Here is a 12,624-nt window from a genome sequence, read left to right as displayed (position 1 = left end):
GACACCATCATTAAAATACAACTGGGGTCTGAGTGGAGTAGTGTTTATTGGCTGATTCATGCTACTGAAGGAGTGACTGGGCCTCAGACACAACACTACTAACCAAGTGTGCTCTATATTCTCAGTCAATCATTTTAAATGTGAATTCGTTATGGAGAGTATCATGCCACTATGAACCACCTCAGAACACTTACACAGTAGAAAAGAGAAGAGTAACAGATGTAAAAGTAATATTTAAGGAGTAGCAAAGAGATCTGCCATACTCAACCTTGAGCGCAATGAAATATTCTTTGATAGAACAAGGAAGGTAAAGCACCATATAGTTTTGGCTGTGGAATGAGACTGGTTTTACAACATAAAAGAAGGGTGTCCCCTATAAATTACTTTCAGGTCCGGGGGAAAGGGGGAAACAATAACAACACATATGCAAAAAGACTCCCACTGGACCTATATTCCTTTTATGTAGGCTGACTACAGCTCTATTGGGCTATCCACAATCGTGACATGAAAGACCTACAGTTGTCTTTTTTTTGGATTCATAACTTTTTTTATTTCAAAATATTTTTTTATCATTTGTATCAAAGTTGCTAAAAAAAAAATTAAAGTCTTTTTGTAATTTACATACATTTGTTTAGAAAAAAATATTTTTATGTGCTGTCTGACAATGTCATCATATATAATTATTTTCTATGAACACTGTTATCAATGTCATTTCATTGAACTTGCGCATTCCCTGATAGTTAACCACACTTACATACTAACTTTCACGGCAGCAACCATTCTCATTCTCTCATCAAACCATACTATACCCTACCAAGATCACATACTCTTCAAAGATTACAAAGGAGACATATGCACAACATTCTCTGTGACAATGTTGTGGATTGGGTATCAAACATCCAGGGCAATGCATGTTTCGGCAGTTGTCATTTCTTTAGGACCACCTTCTTCAGGACCACATAATACTGAATAATGTATACAGGCGAGTGTTGAGGGGATAATGTAAACATGCAGAATTATTGGTTTTCCACGTCAAGAGAAGACCTAACGGCAGATCCTGATTACTGTTGTCATCATATCATACTCAATTAAAGAGTATTCACACATGCTATTGTTCTGTTAAAGGGTGTCTCCAAAAACGCTTGACTATTGCTGTTAGTTTTGTCTTTTAGGCGCAGGCTGATTAAATTTCCTCATAACTAGATGGCCAGCATTGTATCAAATAACCCTCTAGTATGTGCAGTACTGCAACAATAAAGGTTTCAGGCTTTCCTGTAGTCAAACGTTCTTCAGCTTCAATAGCATACTATTTTCAGTTTCAAGTTCCTCCCATGGTTTTCAATTGTCATAATGCATCCCTTGATGCTGGATTCCCGTAGGTGTGACTGCACTCTATCAGTCCTTGGCACACTGGTTTCAGGCATCTCACTGAACAAAATGCACAAGATAGACCAGTCAGAAGAGGTGGGTCTTCATACTTCTCCAGACATGTTTTTTTAGCATTAAACACATATAAATATACACCACAGTGTAGGTGTCTGTCTGTGCAGTGATTCGTCACTGAATCATTTGTAGCTCTGCCTTCCAAGATGGAATCAGATGACCTCAGGCTCTTGGAGGGCTGGTATAGCTGGAAGATCGTGGACAGATATCTTGGTGGCTAGGTGTAAAGGTACTTGTGGACTAGACCCACATTTTGGAACGTTGATGTTAATTTGGCAGAAAGTAAGTGTAGTCATTTGAAGACTGGAATTGTGTAATTATTGTGTCCCATGCTTGTGAATGAGCCAGGAGGCTTGTTTTTGGCCATTTGGGATTTAGCAATATCCTATTAAGAAGCCTTAGTTAGATGGAATTTGTCAGGCTTTTCTCTCATGGGTATGCATGTGCATGGGCCGCCAAGTCCTCTAAAAGTGGAAATGCTGGCCATGCATTGGGCACTCAACCTTCAATAGAAAGTTGGCCTTTATAAGCCTCCTTATCGCTCTGGCTAGATGTGGAACAACACTCAATGTCAAGCCATTCTTCATGTCCTCACACTCCCTAGTTGTGAGCTGTGTCCCTTTGTGCCTGAGTCCCCCACATGTCTTAGGATGCTTTTTTCCAGTCCAGGGAGGACCTGGCCTGGCAGTTCATGCTGGACTGTTCCCACTGGGCACAGGGTCAAGACTGATTTGCATATGGCTGGGTTTAAACTGGAAAGGCATGGTGAGAAAAAAAGGATGACTTTAGGCCCAGATCTCAGTACTGGGGTGAATGTATGACATTGTTCTGCATTCTGTCCATCAATTGTTGTTTTTGTAACTATATAGTGGCTGCACCATTACAGACATGTTTGGTATCAAACATGTTAGAAACATCGCTCAACACCAAATTCCAATGTTGCAAGTGTGATCCCATGTACTGGGAGGCTCCTTAGGGGACTCCCTGCACTCTCAGTAACAGCCTTTCAGGGTCCGCAAACAAGCCAGTGCTGCTGCCAACCACAGACATGATTCTGCTCTCTTGCTGATGAGCCAGTCTTGAGCAGGGGAAGGAAGGACAATAGGTTTCCTGTCACAGGGAGGTTTGACCACCGCCTAGACAGGACCTGGTGTATTGGGCTGGGGTGGGGGTGCTTCTAGAGCCACCAGACTGCTTTGAAGGGAACATTTGGTGCCCTCCTTGCATATTCCAGTTTGCACCAGTTCAGAGAGCCGTTGGCTCCTGCTCTGGCATGAAACTGGACATGGGACATGGGAGTATCCTTCCCTCTGTCCAGCCCCTCCTCTGGGAGGAACCCCGAGTTGTTCAAACCCTTTCCTTAGGGTACTTAAGAGCTTACCTGTGGGTGGGTCCTTAGATTCATCGCGGTACAAGACTCAACCCTGAAACTACATCACTCTTCACTTGTCAGAACACTTGGACTTCGTTAGACTTTGACCAGAACCGAGACTGCACCAAGGAAGACTCCTGTTGCTCCTGGTTTCGCTGATCTGCAAGTCTTCTTTGTCATCTGTGCTTCTTCCAGGTTCTCCAACAGACCTGTGGGCATCAAGGACATTCAAAGAAATCTCCCTTGGAGTGAGTCACTCCCCTGCATCTGCAGGCACAGCAACAAAGCTGACTGATCTGCTGCTCCTGTTGTCCTATGGACTTCTCAAGGCTCAGCAACACAGGTGGTGGTTCTGCAACTCCCTTAAGGCCTGACCTGTTCTCTCTAAAACTTTGAGGCCAGTTTCCCTCGTCAGAACTGCTGGGACAAAACCCCTGTGTACCTCATCGACTTGCTGTTGCAAAGGCTTGTTGGCTCTACACTCCAGAGATCTTCACGCTACACAAAGTTCCAGACTCTCTTCCTTCCAAGATCTGTGTCCTCAGGACATCCTCTGCACTGTGGGCCTTCCTCTTTGGTGAGCTGCTCGAGGTCTTCTTGCGACTCCTGTGCCTTAAGCCTGTGGGTCCTCCTGAGGGTCTTATGTTGCTTCAGTGGGCTCTCCAGCTTGCTCAAGGCCTGCTCCGACTCTCCTGTTGTCGGTGAGTCCCTTGGACCTTGCTGGTCCCAACGTTGCTCCTTCTTCGTTCTCCACTGCAGATGCGGCTCACTAGCCTTGTTGGTGCTCCCACTGGGCACCACCCACCTAGTCACCAACTTCCAACATGGAACAGCTCACGCATGGCACCTGGTCTTCCTCAGTATCACCTGATCCTCACAGCTGCAGCAACAAAGTCACTGTCGGCCCTTCAGAACCTCCTGACATTGGTAGGCAGTGTGTCTCCTTGCATCCTGGTCAGCTCTGAGTGGCATGGACTCTGCACCATTGCCTGATGGGTCCTCACTTCCAGAATTCACCCATGAATTCCACTGGACTCCTTCACAGTCTTCTCCAGAGGCATCTTCTTTGAAGTCATTCATTGTTGTCTACGGCAGTTTCCAACATCACTTCAACCCTATGCACCCGGCTTCCCTGGTGTAGGTAACCTAGTTCCAAGGGCATCCATGGGTGAGGTGGCTCACCAACCTTCTGTTTTCCAAAGGGTTTCTTTAGGGTCCTTTGAATTGGTCATTCTTCTTCAAAACTGCAACCATGACTTCGCCGTTGACTTCCTTTGGGCACACAGCTGTGTTTCCACTCTGCACACAGCCTCTGTGGGGTTCCCAGCTCCTCTGGGTCTTCTGACCCAAGTCCCAATCTCCTTTTCGGTTCATATTTCTACTGTATTATGTGCTATTTACCTGATTGATTTTGAAGTATTTTTGTATATTGTGTTGATATCTCTGGGTAGGTTTCCTTTCATCTAACCTACACTACAGAGAAAACTGGTAAACAAGCTGCTTAACACCCCTGCAAGATGAGCTTGAAGGCTGCTTTTCTCAGCTATCACTTTGAGAGCTTTCTATGGTTATCAAAGGCTAATAAAATCACCATAAGGGTTGCCTAGATCAGTGGAAGGTGCCCCACGTGAATACGTGTGCAACATATACTAAGCCAGCTTCCTAAAATTCCTAAGCATTGTCATCCCAGGCAAAGAAAATGACGCATCGGATGCGGTAACGAAGACAAGCCACACCAAACTATGTGGCAAGCTGAACTATGCGGTACAAAAGGGGGTGGTGATGGATGGAGCATCTGAATCAATCAAACACTCACACCCAGTCAAAAGATCTGGGTTTAATCCATCACCGTTCTTTAGCCCACTCTGCCACCCCAGTTCATACATGGCTATATGGAAATCAGTCTGACCCTGTGCCTCATGGGAACAGTCCAGCCCGAACTGCCAAGCCATGCCTTCCCTGGACCGGAAACAAGCTTCCGAGGACCGGTTTCTGGCATTCCAGCCGTCTTCAGCCCGGCTTGCTTGAATCCAGGGGCAAAGTGAGCAAGGGACTCACGTCTGAGCATACCCTGCCACACTTATGGCGGCCAAAAGCGGTACAAAAGGGGGTGGTGATGGACGGACCATCTGAATCAATCAAACACTCACACCCAGTCAAAAGATCTGGGTTTAATCCATCACCGTTCTTTAGCCCACTCTGCCACCCCAGTTCATACATGGCTATATGCAAATCAGTCTGACCCTGTGCCTCATGGGAACAGTCCAGCCCGAACTGTCAAGCCATGTCTTCCCTGGACCGGAAACAAGCTTCCGAGGACCGGTTTCTGGCATTTCAGCCGTCTTCAGCCCAGCTTGCTTGAATCCAGTGGCAAAGTGAGCAAGGGACTCATTTAGATAATTAGATACTAGCCAAGTTATTTTCCTGCCCAATCAGGGCTCGTCCCCCCATCCCTTTACGTCCATAAACCCTCTATGGTTTTCACAGTACTTAATAGGATCTCCCCAACCACACTTGCAACATAAAGTCATGCTTGATGTGTAGTTCATTTCATGAACTTTCTTTCTCCACACCAGAATTGTAGACAATATCAGTATACTGCTTGTTCTCATTGGTTTCCTTGCAATTTGCACTTCACTCTTGCACTTCCTGTAACTCCTAGACCTTGGGAGTTTGACCATGTTTATGTATGGCATGATTAGAAACTGATAAATATTTTTGTTTTAAGAAAGTACACAGCACACAATAAAACATGAATGTAAAACTCTGTTGAGAGATTCATTCAATACTCACTGTTAGAAAGTGGTTTACTATGTGGGTTGGGCAGTCATCCACCTCAAGGAATAATAACAATAACTTGTCAGGGTGAACCCCAAAAGTCTCTAAATCAATCTGAACTCAACTCTCTCATAGCTATGGCACAGAGCAGACAGGATTATATAAGAGCAATGCGTCTGGTATTTCGGAAGAACCAAAAATGTAACAAAGTACAAACACCAAAAATATAAATCCAACTCAATTTAAAAATAAAGTACATTTTAATAACTAGAATGATTTCAATATGACACAAATCTAATAAGAGGGACTATAAAGTCAAGTGAAAATAGAGCCAGAAAAAAAGTGCAAATTATAACCTATGGACATGGTAGACTGTACCTTAGGCACGATTTCAGGTTGACTATAATGGAGCGTGTGTTGAATATAGCACGCATGTTTGTACAAAGATTTTACCTTCCGACTTGGTCGTTTTTATGGCGGTGAAAACCCTCGAGTGGGGCTAGCCTAAATCCATAGCCATTGAAGTTGAATCAAAATTTGACGCCTTTGTCGTGAGGTTCCACCAAAACTATGGAGATCTTGGAAGTTGAAAAGAACACAAAGCCCCAACATTTTTCAGGGTTTCTGAAACAGCTCCTCTGGGTCACTTCTAAGGTTATATATTTTTATTACACAACCATTCCTGTGAAAACAACGTCACATTTCATTACAACATACTTAGTTTGCCTTTCTCCTTTACATTCAATCTGGTTATCCAAAATTGCACACTGTTTTTTTTTCTCATTTAATAAACGTTTGTTACAATAATGTGTTGTTTTAACTCCCCTATCCCCAACGTATTTCTTGCTATACCCCAAGCTCTTCTTCAGGAGGTTAATGTTCCAACTTGTTTTATTGAGGTTCTCACTGGTTGATCCTGCAGTCCTGATTGCTGCTGAGGCGTGACTCCATCCTCCAAGGGAGATGGACAACCTCCTCAGTTTGGAATTCTCTACCAGACTTTGCATCAGACACCAAAGGGGTCTGTGGTTAGACTGAAACCAGAAATGGGTGTCAGATAGGTATGGTCTGAGTTTCTTCACTGCAAATGCTTCTCTCTGTATAGCACTCCAACGTTGTTCCCGGGGTAATAGCCATCTACTGATTAAACTCTACAGCTGGTCCTGACAATCTTCATTCATCTGGGATAGAACCGCCTTAATGCCATACTCTAGAGCATCTCTATGAACTATGAAAAGTCTTTGCTGAAGTTGTGTGCCTTGACCGGCACTGTGAACAGTGCCTCCTTCTGGGTGTTAAATTGCTTTTGATGTGCCTCTGTCCAAATCACTTTTTTTGGTTGTTTATGAGGTGATTTTAGTGAGGGGTGCAACAATGCTCATAAAACCCTTCACAAATATTCGGTAGTAGTCTGTGAGGCCCAAGAAGGCCTTCACCTGGTTTTGGGGGCTGCAAGGCCATATTAGTCTGAATCTTTGGCTGGAGACGCGGTTTATGTTTCTCGTCAACTTGATGAACCTGATACACCACAGAATCCTGCCCTATCTGGAACTAACTGTCCTAGATAGTCAGACCTGCCTGCTGCAGGGCCTAAATCACTTCCTTCAGGTGGTCTTCCCAGCTGGAGCTGAAGAAAACAATGTTGTCTAGATAGGTTGCACTAAATTCCTCTGGCCCAGCTAGGACCTGGTTAAATAACCTTTGAGAATTGGCAGAGGCATTCTTTCAAACAAAAAGACACTTCCCTGAACTGGAAATCCCCCTCAGAAGTGGAGAACCCTGACCTCTCCTTTGCACCCTCTGTCAGTGTGATCTGCCAGAATCCTGATGTCAGGTCAAACGTGGGGACGTGGCCCTTTCTGCAGGGTCATCTGCAAACCTATTGCTTTCACCCTCCTGTTTTCTGAATCCATTTCCATTGGTTTTTAGGATTCTGTGCACTTTACCAATGCTGACCATTGCTAAAGTGCGTGTGCTCTCTCTCTAAAACATGGTAACATTAACAATTAACTTAGACCCAATTGGTAGATTCACTTGTAAGTCCCTTGTAAAGTAATACTATACTACTCATTGTGCCACCAACTCATGTAGCCCTATTAACACGCCTCAGGCATGTCATGGCATCTTATGTGTGCAGTTTAAAACTGCCATTTTAACCTGCCAAAGTAAACATTTTACAGATGCCTAAACCTCCCTTTTCAATACATATAAGTCACCCCTAGGGTAGGCCCTAAACAACCCATATGGCAGGGTGCACTGTATTTAAGACGTTGGACATGAACTTTTTAATTTTAGATGTACTGGTAGTGAAAAAGTCCTGAATTCGTTTTTCACTAATGTAAGGCCTTCCTCTCCCAGAGGATAACATTGGGTTAACTTATTATATTCAATAGTGATAACCAGGATGGATGGATTTTATCAACAAATTCGATATCCTCTGTCTCCAGGAAACGTGGCTGCCGAATGAGATACACATTGATGGTTTTAAGACTTTTCATATCTCAGCAATGCTTTCAATACATGGGAGACACAAAGGGGGGATTTGTGTTTATATTTCAAATGTGTTTTAGGTTCAAAATATTAAAATGTCAAAGTCAACCATGTTCTACCAAATTGTTAATATTCACTTGCTTATGCAAGTTGAGGTTGTGGTTGTACATTTTTATAATAATATTGACAGGGGCAAATTAGGTGATTTATTAACCCCTTCCGTGCTTGTGACGTAACCACTCCGTCACGAGTCATGGACCCGCTGTGCTGGTGATGAATGAATGAATGAATTGGGAATTTATATGGGCGCAACTTAACCCGAAGGCATCAAGGCGCATCAGATGGAAAAGTAAACAGCTGAGTGGTCGGAGGCAAATGGAGGAAGCAGATATTACAGGTAGGATTCTGCAAATATCCAGGTTTTTAGATTCTTCCGGAAAAGGGCAAGAGATGGCTGGCCTTTAAGGTCAGCGGGAAGAGCGTTCCACAGTTTGGGGGCGAAGGAGAAAAAGGCTCTCCCTCCCCATCTGGCCTTAAGGATCCGGGGGGGTCACAAAAGGTTTTTTGAGCCGATCTCAGGGCCCTACCCGGGGTATTGTCGCAGGGTTTCCGTTCTCTCACAGAACTGTGCTCAGAGACCTAGAACCTGGGTGAGCCAGGGTGACCCACAACTCACCTATGTTTCAGAAATCCCCTTACCAGGCTAGCTACAGTATCTCATCGGCAGTGAATACTTCCCGATGTCTTAGACAATCCAGAACATGAACTTAGAATACCTCAGGTATCGTGGAACACATGAACACTCTTTCGTTATATTATCATTCCAAACCGAAACTGGGAGGCAATGAGAACACGTGCAAGTTTGAAATGTTTATTTTTTCAATGCAACATTCTCAAACGCAGTATCTTGTATAATACCAACATACATATTATAAAAATCAAAGTCAGCAGCATAGTCACTAATCCATAGTAAGCAAACTGTGATAACATATTATGATGCAAAATCTATAGAATTCTGTATCACCTATATTTCGCGCACCCTAATTAGCATATTATATTATATCTAAGAAGGTCTCATTTGGGCTTTAGCTGGGCGAACCCATACCTCAAATTCTCAGTAGTAGGAGATCACATCAACAGCTACCAGCTCTCAGCATGTCCAGCATCAAGTGTGTTTTTCAATTCCCTGTAACTGTATCTTGAACTCACGTAAAGCCCAAAGTTGGCACAAACATTATTTGTGTTATGACTAACGTAGTGCGAGGATCAGGCCTACAATAACCTTGTGTTAGAGTGTGCAGCTCTCAGTGTGCAGACAGTTGTACCAAGTGTCCCAGGCACGACTGATACCAGTACAATAATATATTATTCTGAAGTAAATCACATCTTTCTTCTAGGTTAAAAGCTGTAATAACAATTAGGTGTCGTGTGCAAACCGAAGCAGAAAGAAAAGATGGCGTTTAAACTTTTAACAAGCACATGCTAACTTAACACAACCTATGGAAACGTAATAACCATATGACACCCCCCCAATGGTCCGAGGACGGTCAAAAGACAAATATATAAGCCAATACTCTATGAGAGGCAAGACTTGAAAGCAGAGTTCAATGATATTGAGCCAAGCTAAATGTATGTAATGTATGTAAAATTTAAAAAATACAAAAACTATGTATGAATGCCTATAGTGGCCACACAAAATATAAAAAGTCGAACTTGAGGCCTAAATACAATAAACAGGCCTTGAACATATGAAAAAATTTTGAATGTTCGTACTGAAATTGGCACCATTCAGAATTACTAAAAAGTCACGTGCCATATAGATGGAAGTATTCAAAGTCATTCCTCGTTGAATGAATATGCAAAATATGTAGCAACAGCTTCCAACATGAAATCACTGTCATCATCCGAAAACAGTTCAGCCATCCAATTAAGCAATGGGAAAGAACATACGTGCTCCTCCAGTACTGAATCCTCTAGCATCATCAGAGGACAACTCAGTGGGTTCTCGAGAACGCTTTGTGCCAGAAAGTCATGCGCTGCTGCGAGTATGTCCCACTGACCCATTAGTCCATGCATCGCTGCCACAGCCATAACCCTTTCGCCAGAACAGACCAACTCATGAGCCACTACGGGGGACATCAGCTGATCAAAGTCGACGTCAGGAGAAGTCGGTAAACAGAGACACAAATCAATGGCCCAGTCGAAATCACAGCTCAGGCAATGAAACACAGGCTGGACACAGGTGAAATAGGAAAATCTGAAAGATAATCCAAAAGCCGTGCTTAAAGTCGCAAGCGGCAGGGATTCATAATAATCAAGCATCCGGTTGCGAAACTGCATCAGTAGGTGCTGTGCGTTTCCTTGCGCAGGATGGGCATCCATGTTTTATGAAATAAAATATCACCAGAACGCCTGCAGCCAAAGCCAGCAAAACAGGAAATCCGCCAAACAGACTAGCGAATATAGAATGAAAGAACGCAGGGATTATACCAAATACTTTTTCAAATGTAGTCACAAGACCACTGCTAACCATTTTAAAAAAATGAGCGAGGTTGGATGTGGAGGAGGCATTAAAGATTTGATGAACTATCTCGCAAAAATGAAACGGCAAATCAGTACTTAAAAGAGCTTGTACTTCTGTGCGTGTGTTTGCTATGTGAAGGACATAAGTTTCACGGGCAGAGCTCAGGGCCACCTGTTTTTGAGACAAAAGGGCTCTTATACGGCCTAAACCATTGAATTCAGCTCTCAAGGTTGGTATTCTCGGCCAAATTAAAACTTCTGAATTCCCATGCGTGGGTGGATACAACACATTCTTACAGCAAACGACTCTTTCAGACACTGTAACCACATATCCGATTCCAGCCTCTAACCCACAACAAAATTCGTTATTTAAAAGTAAATAACTACCGTTGGACAACAACGTGAACGTGGGAACTATTGCTGGAACTGGGGTCCCTTTCAAAACACAGGCCAAATTCGGTTTGTCCTGATTGCAAGAACCATGCAACTGGATGTGTCTGCAAATAAGTGAGCGGTCTGGGGACTGTGTACATTCTTCACCATTCAGATTCACTTCATTCCCATCCTTAAGACATCTGTAAGTGTATGGTAAAGACCATGTCTCATGGAGGAAAGCACTGCCTAATGGTTCATATCGCCCAATGGCAATATATTTCATACAATTTGTAAATTTATACAAAGCAAAAGGTAACGTTATAACACCATGAATAAGCCATGTTGCTGCAGTTACTTCAGCCTCCGAAAATGGCAGGGATTCTAATTTTTCAATATGTAACATAGAAAATGTAGCATCTCTCATTGACAACATGCGCTGTTTTTCAGTCAAATTAAACGGGGCAAATAATGATGATATGTTCAAAAAAGTCCATGGCACTCGACCAGACTTAAGAGTCTGTAGTGTCCACGCAAACTGCATCACAGAACGCAATTGATTTTGACCATGATACAACACGGATACTTCATCATGTATTATGTCGACAACAGAAGACACAATATTATTTAAAGTGTAAATTCGGGAAGAAAGTGTGTTAATGCTGTTATCAACCACTGCAAGCACTTTTTCCAAATTAGCTTGATCAATAGCCCTTAGGCGTTTAGCAGCCTCAACCTGGTTAACTTTCCAAATTTCATTGTAAATAGCATACAGGAATCGCTTAGATCTACCTTTAGCAGGGCCTTTCATAAAATCGTTTAAATCCACTTTATCATGTAATTGAGACAAATGTAATTTAACTGCAGCTAAAGTAGAATGCTGTAACCAATTTTGACACAGCTTACCCACAGAATAAGTCGTGACAGAATAGTCTCCCTCAAAACGTGGATCGGGCCTGAGTTTTGTGAATCCCTCAGCCAAACCCATAAAACGGCGCTGGCAAGAATCAGCACTTTTTTGCCATACCAGCCAACCCTTGGAATCCAAACTGGAAATGTCAAAGGATGAATTGTGTAAAAGAGTTTGCAACTCTTGAATGGAGGAATCAGTGAAATTACCCCAACCAGTATATTCATTTAAATCTGGGATGGTCGGTGTATTTAATTTTTTAGAAGTAGCCAATCCAAAGCATGTTGTCTGGAAAATGGTAGAATTTTAAAACAACATGTGATTTGGGATGAGACATGCACGGTGCAAAGCCTCAGTGCCTTGTACCTGCCAATCTTTGGTACCCCAAACCGATTTAAGGTCAATTGTTCCTTTCCAGAACTCGTTGCCATCTACAGCCAACCTGTCTAAAAAGGACTTCGAATACAGCAATTTTGTATCGGTAAGTCTAACTTTGGAAATGGGCTTTTGTGTCATTTTAAAATAAAATGACTCGGGATTAGACTGATCAAAGTCTGTAAAATATGTATATTTTTTCAGAAATGTATTGGAACTGCCACTGAATGGAGCAGGGCAATGTTCCCATTGTGTATAATTCACAGCAACCCTCCTGGAATTTGTCTTATGTAAAAAATGATTACCATAGTGTTGAAAACAAAACAAATCACCATAATTAATAGAATCAGTATACAGATCC

This window comes from Lissotriton vulgaris, chromosome 9 (genome assembly GCF_964263255.1).
Source record: "Lissotriton vulgaris chromosome 9, aLisVul1.2, whole genome shotgun sequence".
Lineage (NCBI taxonomy): Eukaryota > Metazoa > Chordata > Amphibia > Caudata > Salamandridae > Lissotriton > Lissotriton vulgaris.
This window is presented reverse-complemented; position numbering follows the sequence as displayed.